Source organism: Gavialis gangeticus, unplaced genomic scaffold, assembly GCF_001723915.1.
Source record: "Gavialis gangeticus isolate Ggan-Ray unplaced genomic scaffold, GavGan_comp1, whole genome shotgun sequence".
In the NCBI taxonomy this organism is placed as follows: Eukaryota; Metazoa; Chordata; order Crocodylia; family Gavialidae; genus Gavialis; species Gavialis gangeticus.
Genome location: NW_017729030.1, coordinates 62,675,390 through 62,685,161, shown reverse-complemented (window position 1 = coordinate 62,685,161; position 9,772 = coordinate 62,675,390).

Genomic DNA, 9,772 nt, shown 5'->3' with positions numbered 1-9,772 from the left:
AACTATGAAACCTTAAAAAGTTCTATTTCCTGAAGAGTTTTCTCAGGACTTTCTGTTCATCAGGACCATTTAATATAGCTAATGTTTCCCTTTTCCCTCCCATCCCCTAAAAATTACTAATCATTTATGGAAAATAGTCCTTAATTAATTGTTGTTATGACTTTGGGACCTAAATGAGGCCCTGAGGATTATGTCTTCCAGGAGAAGGCATTGATGATGGAGTCGGTTATTTCTTTGATGCCATCCTATTTATTTACAAAAAGCGTATACAGTCCTGTTTCCCTAGACTCAGCAGGAATTGTTTGCAGAAACAAACTTCTTTCAGTAAGCAGTGAACCCCAAATCTTTCTCCCCATGTTTATTCTCCATGCCACACTATTAGCCTCTCTGAGGCTGTGTCTAGCTTTCCCCCGCCTTTTGAAGTCTGTTTTTTCTGCTTTTCCTGTCATGGAAGCCCAGGGAAAACACAGATATGTCAACTGGATGCCCTTGCATATACGTACCAGTATGTGTGCTAGTACTCTGTCTGGGGGATGAGCCATCCTTTTGGTAGCCACTCTTTGGTGGCTGCTGTGGCCCAAAGCTCCCCCATGTCCAATACAAAACTTTGAAACCACTGGGAGAGATGGTGGCAAGCTGTCTGCACCAGTCTCATGGTATACTTGTAGGTTTCTCTGATCCCATGGCTTAATTCTAGTTCCTGCTCTTGTTCTTAATACCCAGGACCAGCTTTGCCTCCTGACACTCAGCTTGCTCCAGACTATGACTCTGAGCTTCTATCCCTGGACTATTCCTCTCACCTCCTGCCTGTGGCTTGACTCACAGCTTCTTAATTCTGGTTCTTTGATTTTGATTTGTTCCTGACCATGATTTAGGCATCTAGACTCAGGTTATGACCCTGTCCTGCCTGTCAGGGTTTTGTACCATGGGCAAAACCCTGTAAGAGAGTGGGAGGCAGTGTGGACTAGTGAGTGCTGGAGATTGTGGAGTGTTGTTCTGACCTGCTTTGGGCTCAGATAGTCCCTAACTGCTGCTGCTATGATGCAGACTTCCTTCAAGTTGGCTGGTGCCCCATTCACTTACCCCTGGTTACGCTACTGCTGATTGCTGGCTCTGAATTCATGTTCTGGGTGCTAGGTCTCACCACTACCCCTGACTTCCCAAATCCCAGTCCTGATATGAGTCCCTAGGGAAATACTTTGGGCCATGTGATTCAGCATCAGCTTAAGCCTGCCACATGATTGCATAATGATCAGAATTCCATTATGTTGGTAAGATGCTTTGACATCCTTGCCTGATAGCTTTCATATCCACAAGATAGAGTTTTACACAATGTGAAATATTACACTGTGGTCATTTGGGTGATTACTGAAAACAGAATGGGTATAAAATAAAAGCCTTATCATGGCACTTTTGAAAAGAGAAGGGAAGAGCCTTAATACTTTGGCTAGCAGCTCAGCCTCTAAGCCAAGGGTGCGCTAACTTGAGAATTCCTACTGGCAACAACTGGTAGGACAGAGTCAGTCTCTCAGATAGTGCAGCACGGCACCTTTGGTGCCTCTCACTTTAAGAGACTTGAACAGGCTGTGGAGCAGCTGGCAGGTGCAGTGCGTCCTAATGAGCTGGTCACTTGACCACAAGAGTGCCCCTGGATTGGAGGATGGGGCTGGGCAGCCTCAGTACAAACCCAGGCCCTCAGAGCTGAACAGACAGTTGCTGCAGGGATGCTGTCAGGGTAACATTGCCCAGCTGGAGCTGCTGCTCCCACAACATGTGGTGGTTAAGGATAGGAACTATGGAGATGGAGGAAGTTCCATGTCCTGGAGAATAACCTAAAACAACACCCTGCTAGGGTTGGATGGTGTAGTGGGACTGCCTTTGGTGAGGTGGTCCCCAGGAAATGCCACACCTGTTCCTCCCCAGTGAAAGGTGAGTAAGGGGGGCAATATAGCCTCAGCCCCCATCACCTGGTGGGTTACCCCATAGAGGGGACAGGTGAGGGGTCCAGGCATGTTAACAGATACCTGAGGCCTGAAAGTCATAAGACCTAGTAGCCTTGGTGAGAGAGTGGTGTAGTGGCCCCAGTGAGGGGGCGTATGTAAGCAGGTTGCATAGAGTAGGGTCTGCATGGGCAGGCCTGAAGGATTGTGTATAGGCTGGCCTAGAAGTCAAGTGAGCTGTGTTTGGAGGGCCCTAAGAAGGTGGACCCATAAGAGAGGGTGTAGGCTAGCTGCTCAAGAATCTAGCCAGGAAACATTTCTACTGGTCAATGCTGGGGCCAGGACCAGAATGGCCAATGAGCCAGAATACCCACCATGAGGGATGGCCAGAGCTAGAGGCCTGGAGTTCTGACTGTCCTAGAGGTGAGGCCAGAGCCTGTGTGGTGAAAGGTCCCAGAGGGGGCACTGCTGAGAGCGAAAGGGGTCTAGGGAGTTTGCATCCCCACATGATGGCAGAGGTTAGGCCTCCTGAGTAGGAGGGATCCAGGTTGGGGTCCAACATGACAGCCTGGAATGTAATGGGGCCCTGTGTGGGACCTGAGTCACATAGTGATGCAATCTGCAAGGCATGGGATACGGTGTAGGGGTGGTACAGAGCTTTGTATTACATCCTTGGCATCTGGCATTAAATGAGCAGCCTCCTACCTAGAAACAACTTCCAAAGTTACATCAAAGGTGTGGCGGGTGAGGTAGGTATGCAGGCTGCCCTAGACAAGTGGATAGCCCAATTATTAGACTGGCCTCATGATGGCTCCCTGTCACAGATAGGCAGCTGCTAAACCCATTATTGTGTCATAGGTCAATATCAACCACAACAACCAAAGCAGGTAGCCTTCTCCCCTAGAGTCTGTTTCTGAGTAGATTTAAGGGTTAGCCCCAGAGGAAGTACATTGCTGATACCTAATTTCAAGGTGCCAGAAGCATCAATTGTATCAGCAAGAGCCACATCCTGATGAAATGACCACTGCTACTGTTGATGTCATTCCTCTCCTGATCATGGTTGCTGTTTAGGCAGCACATTTTAACAAAAATGGCAGTAAATACCTTGAATCTAAAGAGCAGATACAATCTTTACTGTATTTTCTGGTTGCTTCTCCTCTCTTAACTAACGCTGCTCTGCTCTTACTGATACTGAGTGTGAATTTAGTTCATAAAGTTCTACCTGGGATCATAGCCAATTGTTGCTACACATTGGGTGTGTCTACACATGTATTTATGCCAGTTTAAATTTACAGTGCAGTGAATTACTGCATAGCAAGCAGGAATAGGTTGGTGTGTACATGTGCAGCCGTTAAAGCGCATTAAATGCTGTGTGTGGACTGACTTGGAACTAAAGTTTGTCTTGAGTCAGTCCACACACACAGTGTTACTCAACGGTAAAGCATCTACATGTGAGTTACTGTACAGTAACTAATTGGGCATAAATTTGATACCCACATGATGCAGATATCAACTTTATGCTCAAGTCAGCATAAGTCACCATATTTACTGCACAGTGTAGATGCATGCCTGTACTGGGCAGTAATTTCAGTTACTGTGTACTAAATGTGAATATGTGGGTGTGCCTATTGCGAAGCCGATGCATCAGCTTTGCTTACTAACAGCACCATAAAATCCATCTTTCCATTCCTCCCTCCAAATTTGTTTGAAACTATTTTTGATCAAGGCCTCTCAGATTCTGCCTTGCATTCAGCTCCCATTTTGTGAAGATTATATTTCTCAAAGTTTACTTTTACTTGTAACTCAGAAGCAGCCAATGAGCAGGATGTCAAGTAATAAAGTCCACTGTTTCCGTTCATGTGCTAGCTGTCATGGAGTCCTTCTGTGGTACTGGAAAACCAGCATCTCTTCCTGCCAGAGAGAAAACTTAGTTCCAAACTGGATGGTTGCATTTGTGCTGTATACCAATGCACCAATCTCTCTGAGGTAGCAGCTGCTTCATTCTCTCCATTAAAAGCATGGGGAAAACTATGCATAATTCTTTACTTTATTATTTTTATGACACCAAAGGAGCTCACTTGATTTTATATCTGTCATCTCCCAGGCCTGCTGGGGGTTGTATGATCACAGCAAATCCATAAGGCTCTCTTGATCCCCTTTTTGCATTTCCCTAGGACTTCATCCTGAACATATAACAAGCTGATCTTAAGAGGATCGTATTGAAGCCTGTTGCCCTTTTAGTAGGAAGCAGGGTCACCTAACAGTGTAAAAATGCATTATAAAGTTATAGGACTTGGTTTGAAAACAGATGAGGGAGGGAAGCAAGGTAATGTAAGTAAAACCATAAAATGAATTTTATGTATCATTAATTCTGATAACTGATTTTATTGCTTTGGAAAATTATTATGGCAGTCTGCTACAAAATACTTAACCTAATTTAAATTTCAGACCACATTTTTTTGGCAAATCACTGTAAGCAATATTTTTAATCAATGGAGTGGAGCTAATTTAGATTTCAGATGCCTCAAAAATGAGTTTGCTAAGATAAGCTTTTTGTGTTACCTTGCTGCTGTATTTTAATGTTGTTATTGGTGGAGAAAAAATCTAATAAATGACAATTATTTCATTACTTCACATCTACAAAATATCCATACACAAATTATCAGTAATGTTATATGAAATGTCATTTGTATTTATTTAGCTGGCAGTCACTAAGGATCAGGAACTAATTACTTACCCACAAACTCTGAGTGTTGGCAAGAGCCTCAGAGCATGTGTGGGTCTGTCTCTTGCCTGGCTTATGTTTCAAGGAACAGAATAGATACGTGTGTCCCCCCCTCTCCCCCCGGCACCATACACACCTCAGTTCCAAAAATGTATCATTCTTCCAGTTTACTACAAGACAATTCTGACCAATGTGAATCAGAAGAATGATTGAAGTAGCCAATGACTGAGCTTCCTTGCCAGTGTTATATTCAACCCAAGTAATTTCTTCTGATTGTAAAATATTACTCTGTATTACCACTTGGCTTGCACCCTATTAGCACCATGCTGTATTGGCAACTGTAAAAACCCATCCCACTCCACTGGTAGCTGCATGAATAGTCTGTCCCAGTAAGGAAGAATGCTTCCCTGAGTTCCTAGGGTATGACAGGAATCTGTACACTACGACCCCTTTCCAGTGTCTAATTCAGACTCTCTTGTAAGACTAGCACCATGGTTCTACCTACTATCTACCTTCTCCACTTGCTTTGGAAATTCCCAGGGCAAGCAACCAGGTGCATACCTATATTTCCCTATGCATCACACTTGACAATTTGCTTAATCATGCTTTTCCATAACTACTACCCAGTTTAGCCTCTGCATTGTCTTTTGCTCCTTGAAAAGGAAAAATGAAATTGAACAATATTTGCAGATGAGCAGCTCTAACCAGTGGGTGCATATACATGTGCACATTTACTGCACAGTAACTGAAATTACTGCCCAGTATGGGCACATCTACATGTGTATGCCTGTAGTGCGCAATAAATATGGTGGCTTATGCCAACTTGAGTGTAAATTTGATGCTCAGTTAGTTACTGCACAGTAATACATATGTAGATGCCTTACTGAATAGTAATACTGTATGTGTGGACTGATTTGGGACTAACTTTAGTCCCAAGTCAGTCCACACACAGTGTTGTGCTTTAATGCCTGCACGTGTAGACACCAGCCTATTCCCACTTACTGTGCAGTAATTTACTTCACAGTAAATTTACACTGGTGTAAATGCATGTGTAGGCATAGTCAGCAAGACAGATGTATATCTATCTGCACCCGACAGGCTTTGATCATCCGGTCACATGCCACCCGGCTTTGGATGTATAGGGCTGTCTGTTGCTCCGTCCCTGTGGTCTTGCTGAATAGATGTCCTGCCCTGGGGTAGTCTCTTCCCCAATCCCACCTGCCACGACTTTGTTTATTCCTTCAGTGGTGGGATCCAACTACTGGGGCTCGCACACGTCTGTGACCTCTAGACGGCAGTCTTCCGCGAGGCTCCAACCTCCCCTATACCTTGCCCTGATACCCAGCCTCGATGAGTCATTGATGTCTCTTGGCCCGACCCCCACCTGTTGGTATTCTGGGCTCTCCTGTGGATACGTATTAGGTTTAACCCAACCCCCAAATCTGGGTTATACCTTTATGGGTCTACACAGTCATCTCGATTACCTCTAAGATAAAACCCTTCCTCTGATTCAGCCAACACTAGGGCTTTATGCGACAGGCCTCCTAACCCCTCCAAAGGTGGGAAACAGAAAGAAACAAAAGAAGGAACAGTATCAATACCAGTAGGCTCCTGACTACACCAAATGGGCCTGCCTGGCCCCAAGAGTTTCTAACTGGTCCTGTCCTGTGTACGCCTACGCCTGGTGGCTACCACATTCTCCTTTCCATACTGCAGACCGCTTGCGTGTTAGCTGGACTCTTGGTGCTCCCTCTAGTTCCGCCTACTCTGTGTCCCCTGTCAGGCAGCTCTATGCAGCTGGATCTTGTCTTCTGCAGCCCCTCCCGCTGCTAAGGGTCTTCATTCCCTGCCTGGGGTTGCTCTTGGAGCCTTTCTGATCCCACCTGGCTTGACACCTTGAGTTTCGTCACTCTCCCCTTGGGAGCAATCCTTGTTGTCCCCTTCTTCCTCCTCTCCCTCAAATCCTCCATCTGAGTTAGATGCATCCGCCTCCTCTCTCTCTCGGCTGTCACTGGTGTCTTCCCTATGACAGGCTTCAAGGCAGACTTCTGCCCCACGAGAGGCAGACCTGCCTCTTCTTACCCCTAAATGGGGTTCTGGGAATACCTTCTCTGTTGACGCACCTCCAAGTCTTTCCTCTGCTTCTTCGCCCGCAACGCCTTTTATCCTTCCGTGCCGGCTCCTCCCGCTCCTCTCCATAGGTAGCCACAGTTTTAAAAAAACGCGGCTAACAAGCTGCACGGGTCCCGCTGCCACTTTTGGTTTCACCGTGGCGCTGGCTGCAGGTAAGAGATTCTCCGTCTTTTCCTCTCTCTCCTTGTCTTCCCTGTTACGTTCCAGCCCCCAGGGTCCCCCCTTGGCCCCTCGAGGTCTGTCCCCTGTATCTTCCCTGTGACACTGTCTTTATAGAATGTTAATCACCCCAAACCAGTTACACAGTGAGTTCACTCACTAAACTCCCCATATTTGAGCGTACCAGTTTTTGGCCTGCCTCTTTAAAATGAAGGAATGACAAAATGCAGCTTTAGTTTAAGGAGGCAACCTTCAAAAATTCCAATGCTCCAGGGACTAATCTAGAAAGCTGAAAGGATCAGAAGTCTTCCAAGATAGTCTGTGAAAGAATCCTTTACATTGGTGACCTTCCGGGCAAGGGTTGGTGCATATGGCAACTAGGGCTGTGTGAAACAGCACTGTCCTGCTTCAACTTCCATTTTGATGTTTTGATGGAACAGTGTTTCATCTTGTTTCAAAATCACTATTCTGTTTCATTTAATTGAAACTGTTTTGCTGTTTCAACATTGTTTCGACATTTCGCCCGTAGACTATAATGGTGGTGCACAAAACTGCCTATAACTTTGTAATTTCTTGCCTGATTCAGGGATGGTAGCCCCTTCTGAGGTCATGAAGCCCACCAAGTTTCAAGGAGATAGGTTTAGAGGTTTCTGGGAAACTGCATCTCAAGGCGTTGACAAGCAGGAGCCGGAGAGCAGGAGCAGCCTTTTGTGATCCGGCAGGGAGACCGGGGGCCCGCAACCCTGGGAGAAGTCTGGCAGAACTCCCACAGCCCTTCCAGGGGTGCGGCCAGGAGTCTGCCACTGCCATCTGGGACCGGTGCTATGGCAGCCCACACCCAGTTCAGCTCCATGGAGCTGAGCCTGGTGGTAGGAGGCAGAGCACAGCATTGGGGCTGTTCTCCACGTCCCCCCACTGGGCTCAGTTCCACGGGGCTGTGAACCACTGGGAGCTGAGCCCAGTGTTAGGCTGTGAGCTGCTGGGAGCTGAGGCTGGTGGAGAGAGGCGAAGTGCAGCCCTGGTGCTACGCTCTGTTTCCCCTCACTGGGCTCATTTCCACAGGGCTCATAGCCCACCACTGGGCTCAGCTCCCTGGCAGCCCCGTGGAACTGAACCCAGTGGCAGGAGGTGGAGTGCAGCACTGGGGCTGCCTGCTTGCTGCCACTGGGCTGAGCTCCATGGGGCTAGTTGAGCTGATTGGAATACAGCCTGGTGGCACGAGGCAGGCAGATCTGGTGCTGTGCTCCGACTGGCTCCACCAGCCCCACAGAGCACAGCCCAGCAGTGGGAGGTGGGGAAAGCCAGTGCTGCACTTCCCGCTGGGCTGAGCCACATGGGGCTGTGGAGTGCAGTCCTGGCTCTCCCCTGCCTCCCACCATCTGGCTGCTTCAAAATTTGAAATGTTTTGAAACTTTCAAAACATTTCAATTGCTCTTGTTTCATTTTGAGGCTGTTTCAAAGCCCTTCATTTCATTTCAATTTCACTGTTTTGAGCTGGAAATGAGTCAAAACAGCCTTGAAACAAAACAGCTGGCGAAATTTCACACAGCCCTAATGGCAACCAACATACCAGAGTACAGGACCTTTGGGGGCCTTTGGGTATTTACTATAATATTTTTTGCTCTGTTGATGAAAAGATGCTGTTTAGCCTACAAAATGTACCTCCTCTTTTCTCTTTCTCTTTTTTTTTAACATACAAATTAACTTTTCCATGTACTTATGTGATGATATATTTTATTTAATTCCTCATTGGTGACACTCTTATCTCTCCTGTTCTCTTCCTGTTGCACGGAACTTTCTTCTTTTGGCATCCTTTCTGTGAGAGATGGTGGATATTGCAGCCTATGATGTAGATGGTTTGCAGTGTCTCATGTGACTGAATAGTCCAATCCAAGATTTGCATGATCTGTGGCAGCAGCTGCAAGTATATGTGTCATGATTGGGTGGTTTGGGAGCTGCTTGCTTCTTATGGGCTCTTTTCTTTTCAAGCTGTTGAAGCCAATTCCTGTCATGGACTTTTATGCCCTGATGGAGACAATGACACCACTTGGTTTCCCATTGGTGGAGATAAATTCCAAATGCCTTCATATCTTGCTTGCATGCGTCTTTGTGGCAAAGCTTGGGACATCCTGTTGTTCTTGTTCCCTCTGATAGTTCCCCATATAGCACATCCTTGAGTATATATCCATCTTCCAATCTGCCCAGATGGCCTAGCCAGCACAGTCATCTATGTTTGAGTAGGGCAGTCACACATGGTAAAGTTGCCCTTTGAAGAACCTCTGCATTGGTAACTTTATCTTGCCATTTGATGTTGCGTACGTGGCATAAACACTGCAGGTAGAAATGATTTAACTTTCTCTCTTGATGTGTATAGGTTGTCCATGTTTTCCCACCACACATGAGAGCGCTGAGTATGCAAGCTTTGTACACTAGCATTTTGTTCTTGATGGTAAGCTTTGAGTTTTCCATACTATTTTAGTTAGTCTGCTGAAGGTGGCGGCAATCTTTCCAATGCAAATATTAAGTTCATCAGCCAGTGAGAGGTTGGTGGTCACTGTAGAACCTAGGTAGCTGAACTTTTCAACTACTTCTAGCTGGTTCTCTTTAAGGGTGATTAATGGATCTTCTGGAACTCCCTGTCATAGAATCATAGAAAGTTAAGGCTGGAAGAGACCTCAGGAGGGCATCTAATTCAACCCCCTGCTCAAAGCAGGAACATCCCCAAATAGATCATCCCAGCCAAAGCTACCTGGGTTTTGAAAACCCCCAAAGATGGAGCTTCTACCACCTCTCTTCAACCTACTCAGAATCCTAC